This window comes from Gorilla gorilla, chromosome 20, assembly GCF_029281585.2.
Source record: "Gorilla gorilla gorilla isolate KB3781 chromosome 20, NHGRI_mGorGor1-v2.1_pri, whole genome shotgun sequence".
Lineage (NCBI taxonomy): Eukaryota > Metazoa > Chordata > Mammalia > Primates > Hominidae > Gorilla > Gorilla gorilla.
In genome coordinates this window covers 5,786,748-5,809,016 of record NC_073244.2, presented here as the reverse complement: position 1 = coordinate 5,809,016, position 22,269 = coordinate 5,786,748, and the positions used below count along the sequence as shown (strand labels likewise).

The window sequence follows — 22,269 nt, the reverse complement described above, 5'->3', positions numbered from 1 at the left end:
GGTCAGGGCCCAGGGTTAGGGTTTTTTCAGGGTGAGGGCCCAGGGTTTGGGTTGTTTTAGGGTCAGGGCCCAGGGTTAGGGTTGTTTTAGGGTCCAGGCCCAGGGATAGGGTTGTTTCAGGGTCAGGGACCAGGGTTAGGTTTGTTTCAGGGTCAGGGCCCAGGTTTAGGGTTGTTTCAGGGTCAGGGCCCTGGGTTAGGGTTGTTTCAGGGTCAGGGCCCAGGGTTAGGGTTGTTTTAGGTCAGGGCCAGGGCCCAGGGATAGGGTTGTTTTAGGGTCAGGTCCAGGGCCCACGTTTAGGGTTGTTTTAGGGTCAGGGCCAGGGCCCAGGGTTAGGCTTGTTTTAGGGTCAGGTCGAGCGCCCAAGGTTAGGCTTGTTTTAGGGTCAGGGCCAGGGCCCAGTGTTAGGCTTGTTTTAGGGTCAGGGCTAGGGCCCAGGGTTAAGGTTGTTTTAGGGTCAGGACCTGGGCCCAGGGTTAGGCTTGTTTTAGTGCCAGGGCCCAGGGTTAGGCTTGTTTTAGGGTTAGTGCCAGGGCCCAGGGTTAGGCTTGTTGTAGGGTCAGGGCCAGGACCCAGGGATAGGGTTGTTTTAGGGTCAGGGCCAGGGCCAAGGGTTAGGGTTGTTTTAGGGTCAGGGCCAGGGCCCAGGGTTAGGCTTTTTTTAGGGTCAGGGCCAGGGCCCAGGGTTAGGGTTGTTTTAGGGTCAGTGCCCAGGGTTAGTGTTGTTTTAGGGTCAGTGCCCAGGGTTAGGGTTGTTTTAGGGTCAGGTCCAGGGCCCAGGGTTAGGCGTGTTTTAGGGACAGGGCCAGGGCCCAGGGTTACGGTTGTTTTAGGGTCAGGGCTAGGGCCCAGGTTTAGGCTTGTTTTAGGGTCACGGCCAGGTCCCAGGGTTAGGGTTCTTTTAGGGCCAGGTCCCATGGTTAGGGTTTTACAGTCAGGGCCAGGGCCCACAGTTAGGGTATTAGGCTCAGCGCAAGGGCCCAGGGTTAGGGTTTTAGGCTCAGGGCCATGTCCCAGGGTTAGGGTTTTAGGGTCAGGGCCTGGGCCCAGGGTTAGGTTTTTACGGTCAGGGCCCAGGGTTAGGGTTTTAGGGTCAGGGCCCAGGGTTAGGGTTTTAGGGTCAGGACCCAGTGTTAGAGTTTTAGGGTCATGGCCCAGGGTTAGGGTTTTAGGGTCAGGGCCCAGGGTTAGGGTGATTTCCAGGAAGTGACCTCACAGTGACTCAAGCTACCACTTACTGTTGATTGTGATGTAATGCCAGCTGAGGCACATGCCTTGGGAGCTAAGTGGTTGCTGCCCTTGACTACTATGAAGACTGGTGTGGGAAGGGTCGCTTTGGATGCACTTGAGCAGGGGTCCCCAATCCCTGAGCCATGGAGCCATAAGGAGCCACACAGCAGGTGAGTGGTGTCGAGTGAGGGAGTGAGGGAAGCTTCGTCTGTATTTACAGCCACTCCCCTTTGCTCACATTCCCGCCTGAGCTCCACCTTCTCAGATGAGCAGCAGCATTAGATTCTCATAGGAGAACGCACCCTGTTGTGAACCGTGCATGTGAGGGATCTAGGTTGCACTGTGCTTATGAGAATCTAATACCTATTGATCTGTCACTTTCTCCCATCACGCTCAGGTGGGACCATCCAGTTTCAGGAAAACAAGCTTAACACGCCCACTGATTCTACATTATGGTGAGTTCTATAATTATTTATTATATATTCCAGTGTAATAATGGAAATGAAGTGCCTAATAAACGTAAATGTGCTTAAATCTTTTGGCCCAGCTCCTACCTCCCGGCAGCCTCGCCAGGCCCAGAACTCTCTCCAGTCAGCCTCTACAGACCAAGCTCATGACTCACAATGGCCTATTGAGGCCCATACCCTACCTCACGGCAGTCTCCGCAGATGAGCCTACTGCCTCACAACAGCCTCCACAGGCACAGCTCCATCATTACAATGGCCTCTTTAGACCCAGCTCCTGCCTCCCAGCCTTCTCTCCAGGCCCTGAACTTTCTCCGTAAGTTGAGGTAGCTGGGACTGTAGGTATACATGACGATACTTGGCTAATTTTTAAATTGTTTTGCAGACATGGGGTCTCACTTTGTTGGCCAGGCTGCTGTCAAACTAATGGCCTCAAGTGACCCTTCCACCCCTGCCTCCCATCCTCGAGGTATGTGCCACCACAAGGGGCACTTGTTCAATTTTCTAAAAAAAAAATTTCTAAAGTAAGGCTGTGGGATGATGGCAGGAAGATAAAAGAAAAACAGAAGAATAAGTTAAAATGAATTATTCACACATATTCTTTTGACAGCAAGAAGAACTTTTAGTATATACATTCCTTAGAAACAAACAAATGGCAGATAAACAATGTTGTATAGGAACTTCAACACATACTGTACAATATTCCCACTTTGCTGACGTAAGTTATGGAAATTTCGTGGTTTCCTTGAGTGTCGCTACCAGTATTTTGCTTCTCTGATGATTTTTATCAACTTCCTCATCTGTTAACTTCTCTCCAAGGTATGTCATGTCACGACATACTGCCGCTGCACGAACACGGCCAGTGTCTTCCTATTAAACATGAAGAAAGCTTTCCTAATTTCTCTTTTTACTCTCTGTCTTTGTGTTCTGCATTTTCCTTACTTTTATTGTCAGAAACTCCAGAAAGTGAATCGTACTAATTTATCACGATTTGCTTTATTAATTTATACTATGCTTATATGGAATTTTGCCCAACAGACCTCATTACAATTTGGGCCAGGGCCCAGGGTTCGGGTTGTTTTAGGGTCAGGGCCAGGGCCCAGGGCTAGGGGTGTTTTAGGGTCAGGGCCCAGAGTTAGGGTTGTTTTAGGGTCAGGGCCCAGGGTTAGGGTTGTTTAAGGGTCAGGGCCCAGGGTTAGGGTTGTTTTAGGGTCAGGGCCCAGGGTTAGTGTTGTTTTAGGGTCAGGGCCCAGGGTCAGTGTTGTTTTAGGGTCAGGGCCCAGTGTTAGGGTTGTTTTAGGGTCAGGGCCCAGGGTTGTGGTTGTTTTAGGGTCAGGGCCCAGGGTAGGGTTGTTTTAGGGTCAGGACCCACGATTAGATTTTTAGGATCAGGGTCAGGGTCCAGGGTTTGGGTTTTAGGGTAAGGGCCAGGGCCCAGGGTTAGGGTTTTAGGCTCAGGGCCAGGGCCCAGGGTTAGGGTTTTAGGCTCAGGGCTAGGGCCCAGGGTTAGGGATTTAGGATCAGGTTCAGGGCCCAGGGTTAGGGTTTTAGGCTCAGGGCCAGGGCCCAGGGTTAGTGTTTTAGAGTCAGGGCCAGGGCCCAGGGTTAGGGTTGTTTTAGGCTCAGGGCCAGGGCCCATGGTTAGGGTTGTTTTAGGGTCAGGGCCAGGGCCCAGGGTTAGGGTTGTTATAGGGTCAGGGCCAGGGCCCAGGGTTAGGGTTGTTTTAGGGTCAGGACCAGGGCCCAGGGTTAGGGTTGTTTTAGGGTCAGGGCCAGGGCCCAGTGTTAGGTTTGTTTTAGGGTCAGGGCCAGGGCCCAGGGTTAGGTTTGTTTTAGGGTCAGGGCCCAGAGTTTGGGTTTTAGGCTCAGGGCCAGGGCCTCAGGTTAGGGTTTTAGGCTCAGGGCCATGGCCCAGGGTTAGGGTTAATTAAGGGTCAGGGCCAGGGCCCAGGTTTAGGGTTGATTTAGGGTCAGGGCCAGGGCCCAGGTTTAGGTTTGTTGTACGGTCAGGGCCAGGGCCCAGTGTTAGGGTTGTTTCAGGATCAGGGCCCTGAGTTAGGGTTGTTTCAGGGTCAGGGCCCAGGGTTAGGGTTTTTTCAGGGTGAGGGCCCAGGGTTTTGGTTGTTTTAGGGTCAGGGCCCAGGGTTAGGGTTGTTTTAGGGTCAGGGCCCAGGGATAGGGTTGTTTCAGGGTCAGGGACCAGGGTTAGGGTTGTTTCAGGGTCAGGGCCCAGGGTTAGGGTTGTTTCAGGGTCAGGGCCCTGGGTTAGAGTTGTTTCAGGGTCAGGGCCCAGGGTTAGGGTTGTTTTAGGGTCAGGTCCTTGGCGCAGGTTTAGGGTTGATTTAGTGCAAGGGCCAAGGGTTAGGGTTGTTTTAGGGTCTGGCCAGGGCCCAGGGTTAGGGTTGTTTTAGGTCAGGGCCAGGGCCCAGGGATAGGGTTGTTTTAGGGTCAGGGCCAGGGCCCACGTTTAGGGTTGTTTTAGGGTCAGGGCCAGGGCCTAGGGTTAGGCTTGTTTTAGGGTCAGGTCGAGCGCCCACGGTTAGGCTTGTTTTAGGGTCAGGGTCAGGGCCAGGGCCCAGTGTTAGGCTTGTTTTAGCATCAGGGCTAGGGCCCAGGGTTAAGGTTGTTTTAGGGTCAGGACCTGGGCCAAGGGTTAGGCTTGTTTTAGTGCCAGGGCCCAGGGTTAGGCTTGTTTTAGGGTTAGGGCCAGGGCCCAGGGTTAGGCTTGCTGTAGGGTCAGGGCCAGGGCCCAGGGATAGGGTTGTTTTATGGTCAGGGCCAGGGCCAAGGGTTAGGGTTGTTTTAGGGTCAGGGCCAGGGCCCAGGGTTAGGCTTTTTTTAGGTTCAGGGCCAGCGCCCAGGGTTAGGGTTATTTTAGGGTCAGTGCCCTGGGTTAGTGTTGTTTTAGGGTCAGTGCCCAGGGTTAGGGTTTTTTTAGGGTCAGGGCCAGGGCCCAGGGTTAGGGTTGTTTTAGGGTCAGGGCTAGGGCCCAGGTTTAGGCTTGTTTTAGGGTCACTGCCAGGTCCCAGGGTTAGGGTTCTTTTAGGGCCAGGTCCCATGGTTAGGGTTTTACAGTCAGGGCCAGGGCCCACAGTTAGGGTGTTAGGCTCAGCGCAAGGGCCCAGGGTTAGGGTTTTAGGCTCAGGGCCATGTCCCAGGGTTAGGGTTTTAGGGTCAGGGCCTGGGCCCAGGGTTAGGTTTTTACGGTCAGGGCCCAGGGTTAGGGTTTTAGGGTCAGGGCCCAGGGTTAGGGTTTTAGGGTCAGGACCCAGTGTTAGGGTTTTAGGGTCATGGCCCAGGGTTAGGGTTTTAGGGTCAGGGCCCAGGATTTGGGTGATTTCCAGGAAGTGACCTCACAGTGACTCAAGCTACCACTTACTGTTGATTGTGATGAAATGCCAGCTGAGGCACATGCCTTGGGAGCTAAGTGGTTGCTGCCCTTGACTACTATGAAGACTGGTGTGGGAAGGGTCGCTTTGGATGCACTTGAGCAGGGGTCCCCAATCCCTGAGCCATGGAGCCGTAAGGAGCCACAGAGCAGGTGAGTGGTGTCGAGTGAGGGAGTGAGGGAAGCTTCATCTGTATTTACAGCCACTCCCCTTTGCTCACATTCCCGCCTGAGCTCCACCTTCTCAGATGAGCAGCAGCATTAGATTCTCATAGGAGAACGCACCCTGTTGTGAACCGTGCATGTGAGGGATCTAGGTTGCGCTGTGCTTATGAGAATCTAATACCTATTGATCTGTCACTTTCTCCCATCACGCTCAGGTGGGACCATCCAGTTTCAGGAAAACAAGCTTAACACGCCCACTGATTCTACATTATGGTGAGTTCTATAATTATTTTATTATATATTCCAGTGTAATAATGGAAATGAAGTGCCTAATAAACGTAAATGTGCTTAAATCTTTTGGCCCAGCTCCTACCTCCCGGCAGCCTCGCCAGGCCCAGAACTCTCTCCAGTCAGCCTCTACAGACCAAGCTCATGACTCACAATGGCCTATTGAGGCCCATACCCTACCTCACGGCAGTCTCCGCAGATGAGCCTACTGCCTCACAACAGCCTCCACAGGCACAGCTCCATCGTTACAATGGCCTCTTTAGACCCAGCTCCTGCCGCCCAGCCTTCTCTCCAGGCCCTGAACTTTCTCCGTAAGTTGAGGTAGCTGGGACTGTAGGTATACATGACGATACTTGGCTAATTTTTAAATTGTTTTGCAGACATGGGGTCTCACTTTGTTGGCCAGGCTGCTGTCAAACTAATGGCCTCAAGTGACCCTTCCACCCCTGCCTCCCATCCTCGAGGTATGTGCCACCACAAGGGGCACTTGTTCAATTTTCTAAAGAAAAAATTTCTAAAGTAAGGCTGTGGGATGATGGCAGGAAGATAAAAGAAAAACAGAAGAATAAGTTAAAATGACTTATTCACACATATTCTTTTGACAGCAAGAAGAACTCTTAGTATATACATTCCTTACAAACAAACAAACGGCAGATAAACAATGTTGTATAGGAACTTCAACACACACTGTACAATCTTCCCACTTTGCTGACATAAGTTATGGAAATTTCGTGGTTTCCTTGAGTGTCGCTACCAGTATTTTGCTTCTCTGATGATTTTTATCAACTTCCTCATCTGTTAACTTCTCTCCAAAGTATGTCATGTCACGACATACTGCCGCTGCACGAACACGGCCAGTGTCTTCCTATTAAACATGTAGAATGCTTTCCTAATTTCTCTTTTTACTCTCTGTCTTTGTGTTCTGCATTTTCCTTACTTTTATTGTCAGAAACTCCAGAAAGTCAATCGTACTAATTTATCACGATTTGCTTTATTAATTTATACTATGCTTATATGGAATTTTGCCCAACAGACCTCATTACAATTTGGGCCACGGCCCAGGGTTAGGGTTGTTTTAGGGTCAGGGCCAGTGCCCAGGGTTCGGGTTGTTTTAGGGTCAGGGCCAGGGCCCAGGGCTAGGGGTGTTTTAGGGTCAGGGCCAGGGCCCAAAGTTAGGGTTGTTTTAGGGTCAGGGCCCAGGGTTAGGGTTTTAGGCTCAGGGCCAGGGCCCAGGGTTAGGGTTTTAGGCTCAGGGCCAGGGCCCAGGGTTAGGGTTTTAGGCTCAGGGCCAGGGCCCAGGGTTAGGGTTTTAGGGTCAGGGCCAGGGCCCAGGGTTAGGGTTTTAGGCTCAGGGCCAGGGCCCAGGCTTAGGGTTTTAGGCTCGGGGCCAGGGCCCAGGGTTGGGGTTTTAGGGTCAGGGCCAGGGCCCAGGGTTAGGGTTTTAGGCTCAGGGCCAGGGCCCAGGGTTAGGGTTTTAGGATCAGTGCCAGGGCCCAGGGTTAGGGTTTTAGGGTCAGGTCCTGGGCCCAGGGTTAGGGTTTTAGGGTTAGGGCCAGTGCCCAGGGTTAGGGTTTTAGGGTCAGGGCCTGGGCCCAGGGTTAGGGTTTTAGGGTCAGGGCCAGGGCCCAGGGTTAGGGTTTTAGGGTCAGGGTCAGGGCCCAGGGTTAGGGTTTTAGGGTCAGGGCCTGGGCCCAGGGTTAGGTTTTTAGGGTCAGGGCCCAGGGTCTGGGTTTTAGGGTCAGGGCCCAGGGTTAGGGTTTTAGGGTCAGGACCCAGGGTTAGGGTTTTAGGGTCATGGCCCAGGGTTAGGGTTTTAGGGTCAGGGCCCAGGGTTAGGGTGATTTCCAGGAAGTGACCTCACAGTGACTCAAGCTACCACTTACTGTTGATTGTGATGAAATGCCAGCTGAGGCACATGCCTTGGGGGCTAAGTGGTTGCTGCCCTTGACTACTATGAAGACTGGTGTGGGAAGGGTCGCTTTGGATGCACTTGAGCAGGGTTCCCCAACCCCTGAGCCATGGAGCCGTAAGGAGCCACACAGCAGGTGAGTGGTGTCGAGTGAGGGAGTGAGGGAAGCTTCGTCTGTATTTACAGCCACTCCCCTTTGCTCACATTCCCGCCTGAGCTCCACCTTCTCAGATGAGCAGCAGCATTAGATTCTCATAGGAGAACGCACCCTGTTGTGAACCGTGCATGTGAGGGATCTAGGTTGCGCTGTTCTTATGAGAATCTAATACCTATTGATCTGTCACTTTCTCCCATCACGCTCAGGTGGGACCATCCAGTTTCAGGAAAACAAGCTTAACACGCCCACTGATTCTACATTATGGTGAGTTGTATAGTTATTTTATTATATATCGGATATATAATACGTATATATATATATTTAGATATATGTAATAATGGAAATAAAGTGCCTAATAAATGTAAATGTGCTTAAATCTTTTTAAGCAGATTCTTCAGGCCCAGCATCTGCCTCACTGTGGACCCCCCAAGCCAAGCTCCCAACCTTTCAGCAGCTTCTACACACCCAGCTCCCGCCTGCCAGTGGCCTCTTCAGGCCCATGGGGCTCATTCCTCACAACAGCCTTTCCAGTCCCAGTTTTTCCCTTCCGGCAGCCTCTCCGGGCTGAGAACCTCCTCAAGTCGGCCTCTCCAGGCCCACTTGCACCCTCCAGGCGTCCTCTCCGGGCCAAGCTCCTCTTCCTGGCTGTGTCTCCAGGCCCGACTCCTGCCTCTCAACAACGTCTTTGGACTCAGTGCCTACCCATCTCCTGGCGTCCTTGGTCGGCCCACAGCTTCCTCAAGCCAAGCTCCCCAGGCCCAGGTCAGGCCTCACGGTGCCCCCTCCACGATGAGCTCCTGCCCTCCAATGGCACCTGCAGGCCCCAAATGGTCTCCGGTCGGTGGGCTCCTCCACGCCAAGCTTGGGCCTCCCGGTGACCTCTGCAGGCCCAAGTTGTCCTGAAGTCAGCATCTCCCAGCCGTGCCTCCCAGCAAGTAAGCAAGCTCTTTTGGCTCAACTCCTGCCCAGCTCCCAACCGCCTTTGTAGGTCCCGAACTTTCTCCAGCCACGTTCTTTGGGCCTCATTCCTGCCGCCCGGTGGCCTGTACGGGCCCAGCAATGGTTGGAGAACGGCCTCTGCAGGTCCCGCTCTTGCCTCCCAGGGGCCTCTCCAGGCCCAGCTCTCGCCCCCACGGCGGCCACCCGGGGCCAAGTCCCTGCCTGCCTCCCAGCAGCCCGCATGCGGCCCAGCTCCTCCCTCACGGTGGCCTGTTGATGCCCATGCCTCTGGTACCCTGCCCAGAGGCATGAGCCCCTGCCACACACTGGCTCCTCCCACGCTGAGAGAGGTCAGCGTGAGCCCTTGCCTCACACCGGCCCCTCCCACGCTGAGAGAGGTCAGCGTGAGCCCCTTGCCTCACATCGGCCCCTCCCACGCTGAGAGAGGTCGGCGTGAGCCCTTGACTCACACCGGCCCCTCCCACGGTGAGAGAGGTCAGCGTCACCCCCTTACCTCACACCGGCCCCTCCCACGCTGAGAGAGGTCGGCGTGAGCCCTTGCCTCACACCGGCCCCTCCCACGGTGAGAGAGGTCAGCGTCAGCCTCTTGCCTCACACCGGCCCCTCCCACGCTGAGAGAGGTCGGCGTGAGCCCCTTGCCTCACACCCGCCCCTCCCACGCTGAGAGAGGTCGGCGTGAGCCCCTTGCCTCACATCGGCCCCTCCCACGCTGAGAGAGGTCGGCGTGAGCCCTTGACTCACACCGGCCCCTCCCACGGTGAGAGAGGTCAGCGTCACCCCCTTACCTCACACCGGCCCCTCCCACGCTGAGAGAGGTCGGCGTGAGCCCTTGCCTCACACCGGCCCCTCCCACGGTGAGAGAGGTCAGCGTCAGCCTCTTGCCTCACACCGGCCCCTCCCACGCTGAGAGAGGTCGGCGTGAGCCCCTTGCCTCACACCCGCCCCTCCCACGCTGAGAGAGGTCGGCGTGAGCCCCTTGCCTCACACCGGCCCCTCCCACGCTGAGAGAGGTCGGCGTGAGCCCTTGCCCCACACCGGCCCCTCCCACGCTGAGAGAGGTCAACATGAGCCCCTTGCCTCACACTGGCCCCTCCCACGCTGAGAGAGGTCAGCGTGAGCCCCTTGCCTCACACCGGCCCCTCCCACGCTGAGAGAGGTCAGCATGAGCCCCTTGCCTCACACCGGCCCCTCCCACACAGAAGAGGTCGGCGTGAGCCCTTGACTCACACCGGCCCCTCCCACGCTGAGAGAGGTCAGCATGAGCCCCTTGCCTCACACCGGCCCCTCCCACACAGAAGAGGTCGGCGTGAGCCCTTGACTCACACCGGACCCTCCCACGGTGAGAGAGGTCAGCGTCACCCCCTTGCCTCACACCGGCCACTCCCACGTTGAGGGAGGTCAGCGTGAGCCCCTTGCCTCACACCGGCCCCTCCCACGCTGAGAGAGGTCAGCGTGAGCCCTTGCCTCACAGCGGCCCCTCCCACGGTGAGAGAGGTCAGCGTCAGCCCCTTGCCTCACACCGGCCCCTCCCACGCTGAGAGAGGTCAGCGTGAGCCCTTGCCTCACACCGGCCCCTCCCACGGTGAGAGAGGTCAGCGTGAGCCCTTGCCTCACACCGGCCCCTCCCCCGGTGAGAGAGGTCAGCGTCAGCCCCTTGCCTCACACCGGCCCCTCCCACGCTGAGAGAGGTCGGCGTGAGCCCTTGCCTCACACCGGCCCCTCCCACGCTGAGAGAGGTCATCGTCAGCCCCTTGCCTCACACCGGCCCCTCCCACGCTGAGAGAGGTCAGTGTGAGCCCTTGCCTCACACCGGCCCCTCCCACGCTGAGAGAGGTCGGCGTCAGCCCCTTGCCTCACACCGGCCCCTCCCACGCTGAGAGAGGTCGGCGTGAGCCCTTGCCTCACACCGGCCCCTCCCACGCTGAGAGAGGTCAGCGTGACCCCCTGCCTCAACAGGCCACCCTGAGGGAGGAGCAGGGTCGCACGCGGGCTGCTGTGAGGCAGGCAGCGACTTGGGCCTGGGAGGTCGTGGTGGGGTGAGAGCTGGGCTTGGAGACTCCCCTGGGAGGCAACAGCGGGGCCTACAGACTCTGTTCTCCAGCCGGAGCTGGGACTGTTCAGGTACTGGGAGGTGGGATGTGGGTCTGAAGAGCTTGGTTGCAGAAACTTCGGGGTCTACAAACGCAGGCGGGAGCTGAGCCAAAAAAGGTTGTTTGCTGGGAGGCGGGAGATGCAGCCAGGAGAAACAGCTCTGCCTGCAGAGGCCGCCATGCGGGAGGCGGAGGCCGGGCCTCCTCAAATCGGCCTCTCCAGACCCACTTGCAGCCTCCCGGCATCCTCTCCGGGCCCAGCTCTTCCTCCCGGCTGCGTCTCCAGGCCTGACTCTGGCCTCCCAACAACGTCTTTGGACTCAGCTCCTGCCCAGCTCCCAGCAGGCCCAAGTCGTCGTCAAGTCGGCCTGGAATTGGGCCCGGAAGAGCAGCAAGTCGGCCTCCCCGGGCCCAGCTCCGTCCTCTCGGCGGCCTCTCCAGGTGCAAAACTTCCTCGAGTCAGCCTCTCCAGGCCCCGCTCCTCCTGCCTCCCAGTGGCCTCTTTCAGCCCAGACCAGCTCATGGCTCTTGGCGGCCTTCCCAGGCCCCGCTTTTGACTTTTGGTGGCCTCTTCAGGCCCAGAACTTGACCTCCAGTGGGCCTTTGCAGGCCCGGCCTCCTGCCTCTCGAAGGCCTGCATGGGCCCGGACTCACAGCGGACTCACAGCGGACTCTCCATGCCCAGCTAGCTCTCGCCTCATTGCGGCCTCCCGAGTCCAAAGCTCCTGCCTCTCGGCCGCTTCGGCAGGCCCAGCTCCCGCCTGCCAGTGGCCTCTTTAGGCCCAGCTCATTCCTCACAACGGCCTTCCCAGGCCCCGTTTTTCCCTTCTGGCAGCCTCTTGGCCTCTAATTTGTTTATCTTTTGTGTATAAATCCCAAAATATTGAATTTTGGAATATTTCCACCATTATGTAAATATTTTGGTAGGTGATTTATTTGGGGTGAGTTTCTGCACCAAGCCCGAATTTTTTATTTTATTTTCCTTATTATTTGGTGTTAAACAGGTTTAATGACGGTCATGGCAACTGTTTGGCACAATGAAAAATATCGCCCATGATCAACGTGTTCTGTTCTGGGGAAGGGGGCAAAGGCAGGGTGAATCACTTTCTTAAAAAGTATAGCTCAAGTTGGGAGTGCAGAGGGAATGGGGAGAAAACCCTCCCGCTGCCTGTGTCGAAGTGCAGGAGCCCCCACCCCCATACTCACCTGAGTCCAGCCCCTCTGGGGAAAGAAGGGGTGCATGAACTCCCCCTAGTCCACAGGCACCTCCCTGTGGCCCAAGGCCCTCTTCACACTCCATCTTGTAGCCCCAACAGGAGCTATTTTCCGAAAAGTGAAAAGCTCTGAAGGTCCCACAATTCATGGTATGTACACCTCCCTCACCAGGGGCTGCAAAGTGGCCTGGAGCTCCATACTGAGTAGAAGTCTTTGGGCCAGAGTCAGCATCTGGCTGACGGTCCGGATATCCTGGTTGGAGTGACCCTGGTGCGCCCTGCCAGGGCCTGGTGCCGCTTGCTGAAGATCATGACCGCCACTCATGGGCCACCGATGTGGTCCTTGTCCCATTTGTTGGGGCTGCGTCCATCCTTCTCAGAAGATGAGTCCTGTTCCTTGCGCAGGGCACTGAGGGACTGGGCCTGACATCATCTGAGTGGTAGAGGCAACTGGGTGTCAGGAGACATGATGGAGAGGAAAGCATCATCATGGTCATTCTCTGTCTCACTGTCCAGCAGGGACTCCCCTGAGGGGCCCAGGGCTCCTCCTCCATGGTGGGAGGTGAGCTTTTAACAGGTTCCACCACCCCCAAAGTGTGTGGGGTTGCGGGCCCTGGGCTTTCAGGGCAGGTGGCTCCAGGGGGCCGCCCAGGGTCAACACTCCCTGTGCCACCTGGTGGATGCTCATGAGCAACAGCTGCCAACTTGGCAGGTTGTTTTCTCTGGTTGGAGGCCACTGAGTAACTGGCAGGTTGCTGGGCCTCGTGTGGCTGCAGGGAGGGGTCAGGAAGGGGATGGAGTACCAGGGGAACACGGCCACAGAGTGACCTTCCACATTCCTCCACACGAACATGCTGACGCCACGGGAGGCCTCACTGAATGCAGGCCTGGGGGCCGAGTACTTGGTCCGGGCAGGGAGTTCCTGGCAGGGGCTCACACCTCACCCCCTCCTCAGCCCAGGTGGCTTGGGCCCAGAGAAGTGGGGGTTGGAGAGGAGCAGAAGGCCAGGCCTCAAGTTTTGTTTTTTTTGTTTGTTTTTTTGTTTTTGAAATGTAGTTTGACTCTTGTCACCCAGGCTGGAGTGCAGTGGCACGATCTCAGTGGCCTTCATACCTGGCTAATTTTTTGTATTTTTACTGGGGGTGGGGTTTTGCCATGTTGGCCAGGCTGGTCTTGACCTCCCGACCTCAGGTGATCCACCCACCTCAGCCTCCCAAAATGGGATTACGGGCATGAGCCACTGCTCCCAACTTCATTCATTTTTACTTGAAAAACTCCGTTAAGCATTTTTTTAAGGTAGACCTAGTGGTCCTGAATGCCCTCAGCTTTGTTTGTCGAGGAAGCACGTTATTTCTTTTTTCTCTCTGAAGGACAGCTTTGTCAGACATAGTATTAGTTGCTGGCACTTTTTTTCTTTCAGCACTTTGAATGTATTATTCGATTCTGTCCTGACCTGCAAAGTTTCTTTAACTTTTGACTATTTGATTATATTGTGACTTGGTGAGTATCTATTTGGTTTGAACCTCTTTAGGAATCTTTAAGCTTCATGGATTTAGATGTCCAAATCTTTCCCATGATTTAGGCAGTCTTCAGCCATTCTTTAAATAAGCTTTCTTCTCCTTTCTCTACTTTCCTTCTCAAACTCCCATAACCTGACAATGGTTTGCCTAATGGTGTCTTGTTGGCTTTCTTTTCTCTGTCTTTTCTTCTTCTTTTTTTTTTTTTTGAGACAGAGTCATGCTCTGTCACCCAGGCTGGAGTGCAATGTGTGGTCTAGGCTCACTAGGGTTAGGGTTAGGGTTTTAGGGTAAGGGCGAAGGGTTAGGGTTTTAGGGTAAGGGCGAAGGGTTAGGGTTTTAGGGTAAGGGCGAAGGGTTAGGGATTTAGGGTAAGGGCGAAGGGTTAGGGCTTTAGGGTCAGGGCCCAGGGTCAGGGATTTAGGGTCAGGGCGAAGGGTTAGGGTTTTAGGGTCAGGGCCCAGGGTTAGGATTTTAGGGTCAGGGCCCAGGGTTAGGGTTTTAGGGTCAGGGCCAGGGCCCAGGGTTAGGGTCTTAGGGTCAGGGCCCAGGGCCCAGTGTTAGGGTTTTAGGGTCAGGGCACAGGGCCCAGGGTTAGAGTTTTAGGGTCAGGGACCGGGGCCCAGGGTTAGGGCTTCAGGATCACGGCCCGGGGCCCAGGGTTAGGGCTTCAGGGCCAGGGCCCGGGGCCCAGGGTTAGGGCTTCAGGGTCAGGGCCCAGGGCCCAGGGTTAGGGTTTTAGGATCAGGGCCCGGGGCCCAGGGTTAGGGCTTCAGGGCCAGGGCCCGGGACACTGGGTTAGGGCTTCAGGGTCAGGGCCCGGGGCCCAGGGTTAGGGCTTCAGGGTCAGGGCCCGGGGCCCAGGGTTAGGGCTTCAGGGTCCGGGCCCGGGGCCCAGGGTTAGGGTTTTAGGGTCAGGGCCCGGGGCCCAGGGTTAGGGTGATTTCCAGGAAGTGACCTCACAACGACTCAAGCTACCACTTACTGTTGATTGTGATGAAATGCCAGCTGAGGCACACGCCTTGGGAGCTAAGTGGTTGCTGCACTTGACTACTATGAAGACTGGTGTGGGAAGGGTCGCTTTGGATGCACTTGAGCAGGGGTCCCCAACCCCTGAGCCATGGAGCCGTAAGGAGCCACACAGCAGGTGAGTGGTGTCGAGTGAGGGAGTGAGGGAAGCTTCGTCTGTATTTACAGCCACTCCCCTTTGCTCACATTCCCGCCTGAGCTCCACCTTCTCAGATGAGCAGCAGCATTAGATTCTCATAGGAGAACGCACCCTGTTGTGAACCGTGCATGTGAGGGATCTAGGTTGCGCTGTGCTTATGAGAATCTAATACCTATTGATCTGTCACTTTCTCCCATCACGCTCAGGTGGGACCATCCAGTTTCAGGAAAACAAGCTTAACACGCCCACTGATTCTACATTATGGTGAGTTCTATAATTATTTTATTATATATTCCAGTGTAATAATGGAAATGAAGTGCCTAATAAACGTAAATGTGCTTAAATCTTTTGGCCCAGCTCCTACCTCCCGGCAGCCTCGCCAGGCCCAGAACTCTCTCCAGTCAGCCTCTACAGACCAAGCTCATGACTCACAATGGCCTATTGAGGCCCATACCCTACCTCACGGCAGTCTCCGCAGATGAGCCTACTGCCTCACAACAGCCTCCACAGGCACAGCTCCATCGTTACAATGGCCTCTTTAGACCCAGCTCCTGCCTCCCAGCCTTCTCTCCAGGCCCTGAACTTTCTCCGTAAGTTGAGGTAGCTGGGACTGTAGGTATACATGACGATACTTGGCTAATTTTTAAATTGTTTTGCAGACATGGGGTCTCACTTTGTTGGCCAGGCTGGTGTCAAACTAATGGCCTCAAGTGACCCTTCCACCCCTGCCTCCCATCCTCGAGGTATGTGCCACCACAAGGGGCACTTGTTCAATTTTCTAAAGAAAAAATTTCTAAAGTAAGGCTGTGGGATGATGGCAGGAAGATAAAAGAAAAACAGAAGAATAAGTTAAAATGACTTATTCACACATATTCTTTTGACAGCAAGAAGAACTCTTAGTATATACATTCCTTACAAACAAACAAACGGCAGATAAACAATGTTGTATAGGAACTTCAACACACACTGTACAATCTTCCCACTTTGCTGACATAAGTTATGGAAATTTCATGGTTTCCTTGAGTGTCGCTACCAGTATTTTGCTTCTCTGATGATTTTTATCAACTTCCTCATCTGTTAACTTCTCTCCAAAGTATGTCATGTCACGACATACTGCCGCTGCACGAACACGGCCAGTGTCTTCCTATTAAACATGTAGAATGCTTTCCTAATTTCTCTTTTTACTCTCTGTCTTTGTGTTCTGCATTTTCCTTACTTTTATTGTCAGAAACTCCAGAAAGTCAATCGTACTAATTTATCACGATTTGCTTTATTAATTTATACTATGCTTATATGGAATTTTGCCCAACAGACCTCATTACAATTTGGGCCAGGGCCCAGGGTTAGGGTTGTTTTAGGGTCAGGGCCAGGGCCCAGGGTTAGGGTTGTTTTAGGGTCAGGGCCAGGGCCCAGGGCTAGGGGCGTTTTAGGGTCAGGGCCAGGGCCCAAATTTAGGGTTGTTTTAGGGTCAGGGCCCAGGGTTAGGGTTTTAGGCTCAGGGCCAGGGCCCAGGGTTAGGGATTTAGGCTCAGGGCCAGGGCCCAGGGTTAGGGTTTTAGGCTCAGGGCCAGGGCCCAGGGTTAGGGATTTAGGCTCAGGTCCAGGGCCCAGGGTTATGGTTTTAGGCTCAGGGCCAGGGCCCAGGGTTAGGGTTTTAGGCTCAGGGCCAGGGCCCAGGGTTAGGGTTTTAGGGTCAGGGCCAGGGCCCAGGGTTAGGGTTTTAGGGTCAGGGCCAGGGCCCAGGGTTAGGGTTTTAGGCTCGAGGCCAGGGCCCAGGGTTAGGGTTTTAGGGTCAGGGCCAGGGCCCAGGGTTAGGGTTTTAGGCTCAGGGCCAGGGCCCAGGGTTAGGGTTTTAGGATCAATGCCATGGCCCAGGGTTAGGGATTTAGGGTCAGGTCCAGGGCCCAGGGTTAGTGTTTTAGGGTTAGGGCCAGTGCCCATTGTTAGGGTTTTAGGGTCAGGGCCTGGGCCCAGGGTTAGGGTTTTAGGGTCAGGGCCAGGGCCCAGGGTTAGGGTTTTAGGGTCAGGGCCAGGGCCCAGGGTTAGGGTTTTAGGGTCAGGGCCTTGGCCCAGGGTTAGGTTTTTAGGGTCAGGGCCCAGGGTTCGGGTTTTAGGGTCAGGTCCCAGGGTTAGGGTTTTAGGGTCAGGGCCCAGGGTTAGGGTTTTAGGGTCATGGCCCAGGGTTAGGGTTTTTGGGTCAGGGCCCAGGGTTAGGGTGATTTCCAGGAAGTGACCTCACAGTGACTCAGGCTACCACTTACTGTTGATTGTGATGAAATGCCAGCTGAGGCACATGCCTTGGGAGCTAATTGGTTGCTGCCCTTGACTACTATGAAGACTGGTGTGGGAAGGGTCGCTTCGGATGCACTTGAGCAGGGGTCCCCAACCCCTGAGCCATGGAGCCGTAAGGAGCCACACAGCAGGTGAGTGGTGTCGAGTGAGGGAGTGAGGGAAGCTTCGTCTGTATTTACAGCCACTCCCCTTTGCTCACATTCCCGCCTGAGCTCCACCTTCTCAGATGAGCAGCAGCATTAGATTCTCATAGGAGAACGCACCCTGTTGTGAACCGTGCATGTGAGGGATCTAGGTTGCGCTGTGCTTATGAGAATCTAATACCTATTGATCTGTCACTTTCTCCCATCACGCTCAGGTGGGACCATCCAGTTTCAGGAAAACAAGCTTAACACGCCCACTGATTCTACATTATGGTGAGTTCTATAATTATTTTATTATATATTCCAGTGTAATAATGGAAATGAAGTGCCTAATAAACGTAAATGTGCTTAAATCTTTTGGCCCAGCTCCTACCTCCTGGCAGCCTCGCCAGGCCCAGAACTCTCTCCAGTCAGCCTCTACAGACCAAGCTCATGACTCACAATGGCCTATTGAGGCCCATACCCTACCTCACGGCAGTCTCCGCAGATGAGCCTACTGCCTCACAACAGCCTCCACAGGCACAGCTCCATCGTTACAATGGCCTCTTTAGACCCAGCTCCTGCCGTCCAGCCTTCTCTCCAGGCCCTGAACTTTCTCCGTAAGTTGAGGTAGCTGGGACTGTAGGTATACATGACGATACTTGGCTAATTTTTAAATTGTTTTGCAGACATGGGGTCTCACTTTGTTGGCCAGGCTGGTGTCAAACTAATGGCCTCAAGTGACCCTTCCACCCCTGCCTCCCATCCTCGAGGTATGTGCCACCACAAGGGGCACTTGTTCAATTTTCTAAAGAAAAAATTTCTAAAGTAAGGCTGTGGATGATGGCAGGAAGATAAAAGAAAAACAGAAGAATAAGTTAAAATGACTTATTCACACATATTCTTTTGACAGCAAGAAGAACTCTTAGTATATACATTCCTTACAAACAAACAAACGGCAGATAAGCAATGTTGTATAGGAACTTCAACACACACTGTACAATCTTCCCACTTTGCTGACATAAGTTATGGAAATTTCGTGGTTTCCTTGAGTGTCGCTACCAGTATTTTGCTTCTCTTATGATTTTTATCAACTTCCTCATCTGTTAACTTCTCTCCAAAGTATGTCATGTCGTGACATACTGCCGCTGCAGGAACACGGCCACTGTCTTCCTATTAAACATGTAGAATGCTTTCCTAATTTCTCTTTTTACTCTCTGTCTTTGTGTTCTGCATTTTCCTTACTTTTATTCTCAGAAACTCCAGAAATCAATCGTACTAATTTATCACGATTTGCTTTATTAATTTATACTATGCTTATATGGAATTTTGCCCAACAGACCTCATTACAATTTGGGCCAGGGCCCAGGGTTAGGGTTGTTTTAGGGTCAGGGCCAGGGCCCAGGGTTAGGGTTGTTTTAGGGCCAGGGGCAGGGCCAGGGTTAGGCTTGTTTTAGGGACAAGGTTCGTGCCCAGGTTTAGGGTTGTTTTAGGGTCAGGGCCAGGGCCCAGTGTTAGGGTTGTTTTAGGGTCAGGACGCAGGGTTAGGGTTGTTTTAGAGTCAGGGCCCAGGGTTAGTGTTGTTTTAGGGTGAGGGCCCAGGGTTGGGATTGTTTTAGGGTCAGGGCCAGGGCCCAGGGTTATGGTGATTTTAGGGTCAGTGCCCAGGGTTAGGGTTGTTTTAGGGTCAGTGCCCAGGGTTAGGGTTGTTTTAGGTCATGGCCAGGGCCCAGGGATAGGGTTGTTTTAGGGTCAGGGCCAGGGCCCAGGGTTAGGGTTGTTTTAGGGACAGGGTCAGGGCCCAGGGTTAGGTTTGTTTTAGGGTCATGTCCTGGGCCCACGGTTAGGCTTGTTTTAGAGTCAGGGCCAGGGCTCAGGATTAGGCTTGTTTTAGGGTCAAGGACAGTGCCCAGTGTTAGGGTTGTTTTAGGGTCAGGACCTGGGCCCAGTGTTAGGCTTGTTTTAGTTCCAGGGCCCAGGTTTAGGGTTGTTTTAGGTCAGGGCCAGGGCCCAGCGTTAGGGTTGTTTTACGGTCAGGGCCAGGGCCCAGGGTTAGGCTTGTTTTAGGGTCAGGGCCAGGTCCCAGGGTTAGGCTTGTTTTAGGGTCAGGGCCAGGGCCCAGGGTTAGGCTTGTTTTAGGGTCAGGGACAGGGCCCAGGGTTAGGGTTGTTTTAGGGTCTGGGCCAGGGCCCAGGATTAGGCTTGTTTTAGGGTCAGGGCCAGGGCCCAGGGTTAGGCTTGTTTTAGGGTCAGGGCCAGGGCCCAGGGTTAGGCTTGTTTTAGGGTCAGGGCCAGGGCCCAGGGATAGGGTTGTTTTAGGGTCAGGGCCAGGGCACAGGGTTAGGCTTGTTTTAGGGTCAGGGCCAGGGCCCAGGGTTAGGGTTGTTTTAGGGTCAGGGCCAGGGCCCAGGGTTAGGCCTGTTTTAGGGTCAGGGACAGGGCCCAGGGTTAGGGTTGTTTTAGGGTCAGGGCCAGGGCCCAGGGTTAGGCCTGTTTTAGGGTCAGGGACAGGGCCCAGGGTTAGGGTTGTTTTAGGGTCAGGGCCAGGGCCCAGGGTTAGGTTTGTTTTAGTGTCAGGGCCAGGGCCCAGCGTTAGGCTTGTTTTAGGTTCAGGGCCAGGGCCCAGGGTTAGGGTTGTTTTAGGGTCAGGGCCAGGGCCCAGGGTTAGGGTTGTTTTAGGGTCAGGTCCTGGCCCCAGGGTTAGGCTTGTTTTAGTGCCAGGGCCCAGGGTTAGGGTTGTTTTAGGGTCAGGGCCAGGGCCCAGGTTTACGGTTGTTTTAAGTCAGGGCCAGGGCCCAGGGTTAGGGTTGTTTTAGGTCAGGGCCAGGTCCCAGGGTTAGGCTTGTTTTAGGGTCAGGGCCAGGGCCCAGGGTTAGGGTTGTTTTAGGTCATGGCCAGGGCCCAGGGTTAGGGTTGTTTTAGGTCAGGGCCAGGTCCCAGGGTTGGGGTTGTTTTAGGGTCAGGGCCCAGGATTAGAATTGTTTTAGGGTTAGTGCCCATGGTTGGGTTTATTTTAGGGTCAGGGTCAGGGCCCAGGGTTAGGTTTGTTTTAGGGTCAGGGTCAGGGCCCAGGGTTAGGGTTGTTTTAGGGTCAGGGCCAGGGCCCAGGTTTAGGCTTGTTTTAGGGTCAGGGCCAGGGCCCAGGGTTAGGGTTGTTTTAGGGTCAGGGCAAGGGCCCAGGTTTAGGGTTGTTTTAGGGTAAGGTCCAGGGCCCAGGGTTAGGGTTGTTTTAAGTTCAGGGCCAGGGCCCAGGGTTAGGGTTGTGTTAGGGTCAGGGCCAGGGCCCAGGGTTAGGATTGTTTTAGGGTCAGGACCTGGGCCCAGGGTTAGGCTTGTTTTAGGGTCAGGGCCAGGCCCCAGGGTTAGGCTTGTTTTAGGGTCAGAGCCAGGGCCCAGGGTTAGGGTTGTTTTAGGGTCAGGGTTAGGGCCAGTGCCCAGGGTTAGGGTTTTTTTAGGGTCAGGGCGAGGGCCCAGGGTTAGGCTTGTTTTAGGGTCTGGGCCAGGGCCCAGGTTTAGGTTTGTTTTAGGTCAGGGCCAGGGCCCAGGGCTAGGGTTGTTTTAGGTCAGGGACAGGTCCCACGGTTAGGGTTGTTTTAGGGTCAGGGCCAGGGCCCAGGGTTAGGGTTGTTTTAGGGTCAGGGCTAGGGCCCAGGTTTAGGCTTGTTTTAGGGTCAGGGCCAGGGCCCAGGGTTAGGCTTGTTTTAGGGTCAGGGCTAGGGCCGAGCGTTAGGCTTGTTTTAGGGTCAGGGACAGGGCCCAGGGTTAGGCTTGTTTTAGGGTCAGGGCTAGGGCCGAGCGTTAGGCTTGTTTTAGGGTCAGGGCCAGGGCCCAGGGTTAGGGTTGTTTTAGGGTCAGGGCCAGGGCCCAGGGTTAGGCTTGTTTTAGGGTCAGGGCCAGGGCCCAGGGTTAGGCTTGTTTTAGGGTCAGGGTCAGGGCCCAGGGTTAGGCTTGTTTTTGGGTCAGGTCCTGGGCCCACGGTTAGGCTTGTTTTAGGGTCAGGGCCAGGGCCCAGGTTTAGGCTTGTTTTAGGGTCAAGGACAGGGCCCAGGGTTAGGGTTGTTTTAGGGTCAGGCCCAGGGCCCAGGGTTAGGGGTGTTTTAGGTTCAGGGCCAGGGCCCAGGGTTACGGTTGTTTTAGGGTCAGGATCTGGGCCCAGGTTTAGGCTTGTTTTAGTGCCAGGGCCCAGGGTTAGGGTTGTTTTAGGGTCAGGGCCAGGGCCCAGGGTTAGGGTTGTTTTAGGGTCAGGGCCAGGGCCCAGGTTTACGGTTGTTTTAAGTCAGGGCCAGGGCCCAGGGTTAGGGTTGTTTTAGGTCAGGGCCAGGTCCCAGGGTTAGGCTTGTTTTAGGGTCTGGGCCAGGGCCCAGGGTTAGGGTTGTTTTAGGTCATGGCCAGGGCCCAGGGTTAGGGTTGTTTTAGGTCAGGGCCAGGTCCCAGGGTTGGGGTTGTTTTAGGGTCAGGGCCCAGGATTAGAATTGTTTTAGGGTTAGTGCCCATGGTTGGGTTTATTTTAGGGTCAGGGTCAGGGCCCAGGGTTAGGTTTGTTTTAGGGTCAGGGTCAGGGCCCAGGGTTAGGGTTGTTTTAGGGTCAGGGCCAGGGCCCAGGTTTAGGCTTGTTTTAGGGTCAGGGCCAGGGCCCAGGGTTAGGGTTGTTTTAGGGTCAGGGCAAGGGCCCAGGTTTAGGGTTGTTTTAGGGTAAGGTCCAGGGCCCAGGGTTAGGGTTGTTTTAAGTTCAGGGCCAGGGCCCAGGGTTAGGGTTGTGTTAGGGTCAGGGCCAGGGCCCAGGGTTAGGATTGTTTTAGGGTCAGGACCTGGGCCCAGGGTTAGGCTTGTTTTAGGGTCAGGGCCAGGCCCCAGGGTTAGGCTTGTTTTAGGGTCAGAGCCAGGGCCCAGGGTTAGGGTTGTTTTAGGGTCAGGGTTAGGGCCAGTGCCCAGGGTTAGGGTTTTTTTAGGGTCAGGGCGAGGGCCCAGGGTTAGGCTTGTTTTAGGGTCTGGGCCAGGGCCCAGGTTTAGGTTTGTTTTAGGTCAGGGCCAGGGCCCAGGGCTAGGGTTGTTTTAGGTCAGGGACAGGTCCCACGGTTAGGGTTGTTTTAGGGTCAGGGCCAGGGCCCAGGGTTAGGGTTGTTTTAGGGTCAGGGCTAGGGCCCAGGTTTAGGCTTGTTTTAGGGTCAGGGCCAGGGCCCAGGGTTAGGCTTGTTTTAGGGTCAGGGCTAGGGCCGAGCGTTAGGCTTGTTTTAGGGTCAGGGACAGGGCCCAGGGTTAGGGTTGTTTTAGGGTCAGGGCCAGGGCCCAGGGTTAGGCTTGTTTT

General features: G+C 54.8%; 3 long non-coding RNA genes across 3 annotated transcripts in view; all 3 read left to right on the top strand.

The window, feature by feature from the left end:
* The first annotated feature begins 1,606 nt into the window (after positions 1 to 1,606).
* Positions 1,607 to 11,708, top strand: LOC129528485 (uncharacterized). Its single transcript, XR_010132162.1, has 6 exons — positions 1,607 to 1,685; positions 1,778 to 2,010; positions 5,463 to 5,520; positions 5,614 to 5,846; positions 7,808 to 7,865; positions 7,991 to 11,708. It is a non-coding gene; the product is annotated as an uncharacterized lncRNA (long non-coding RNA).
* Positions 11,709 to 14,039: 2,331 nt separating this feature from the next.
* LOC134757746 (uncharacterized) lies at positions 14,040 to 17,258 on the top strand. Its single transcript, XR_010132163.1, has 3 exons — positions 14,040 to 14,814; positions 14,908 to 15,140; positions 17,201 to 17,258. It is a non-coding gene; the product is annotated as an uncharacterized lncRNA (long non-coding RNA).
* Positions 17,259 to 17,357: 99 nt separating this feature from the next.
* The window catches only part of LOC129528753 (uncharacterized), a 35,011-nt gene continuing 30,099 nt past the window's right edge, over positions 17,358 to 22,269 (top strand). The window contains exon 1 of the long non-coding RNA XR_010132160.1: positions 17,358 to 17,584. This is a non-coding gene — a long non-coding RNA (uncharacterized lncRNA). The remainder of the gene's footprint in view (positions 17,585 to 22,269) is intronic.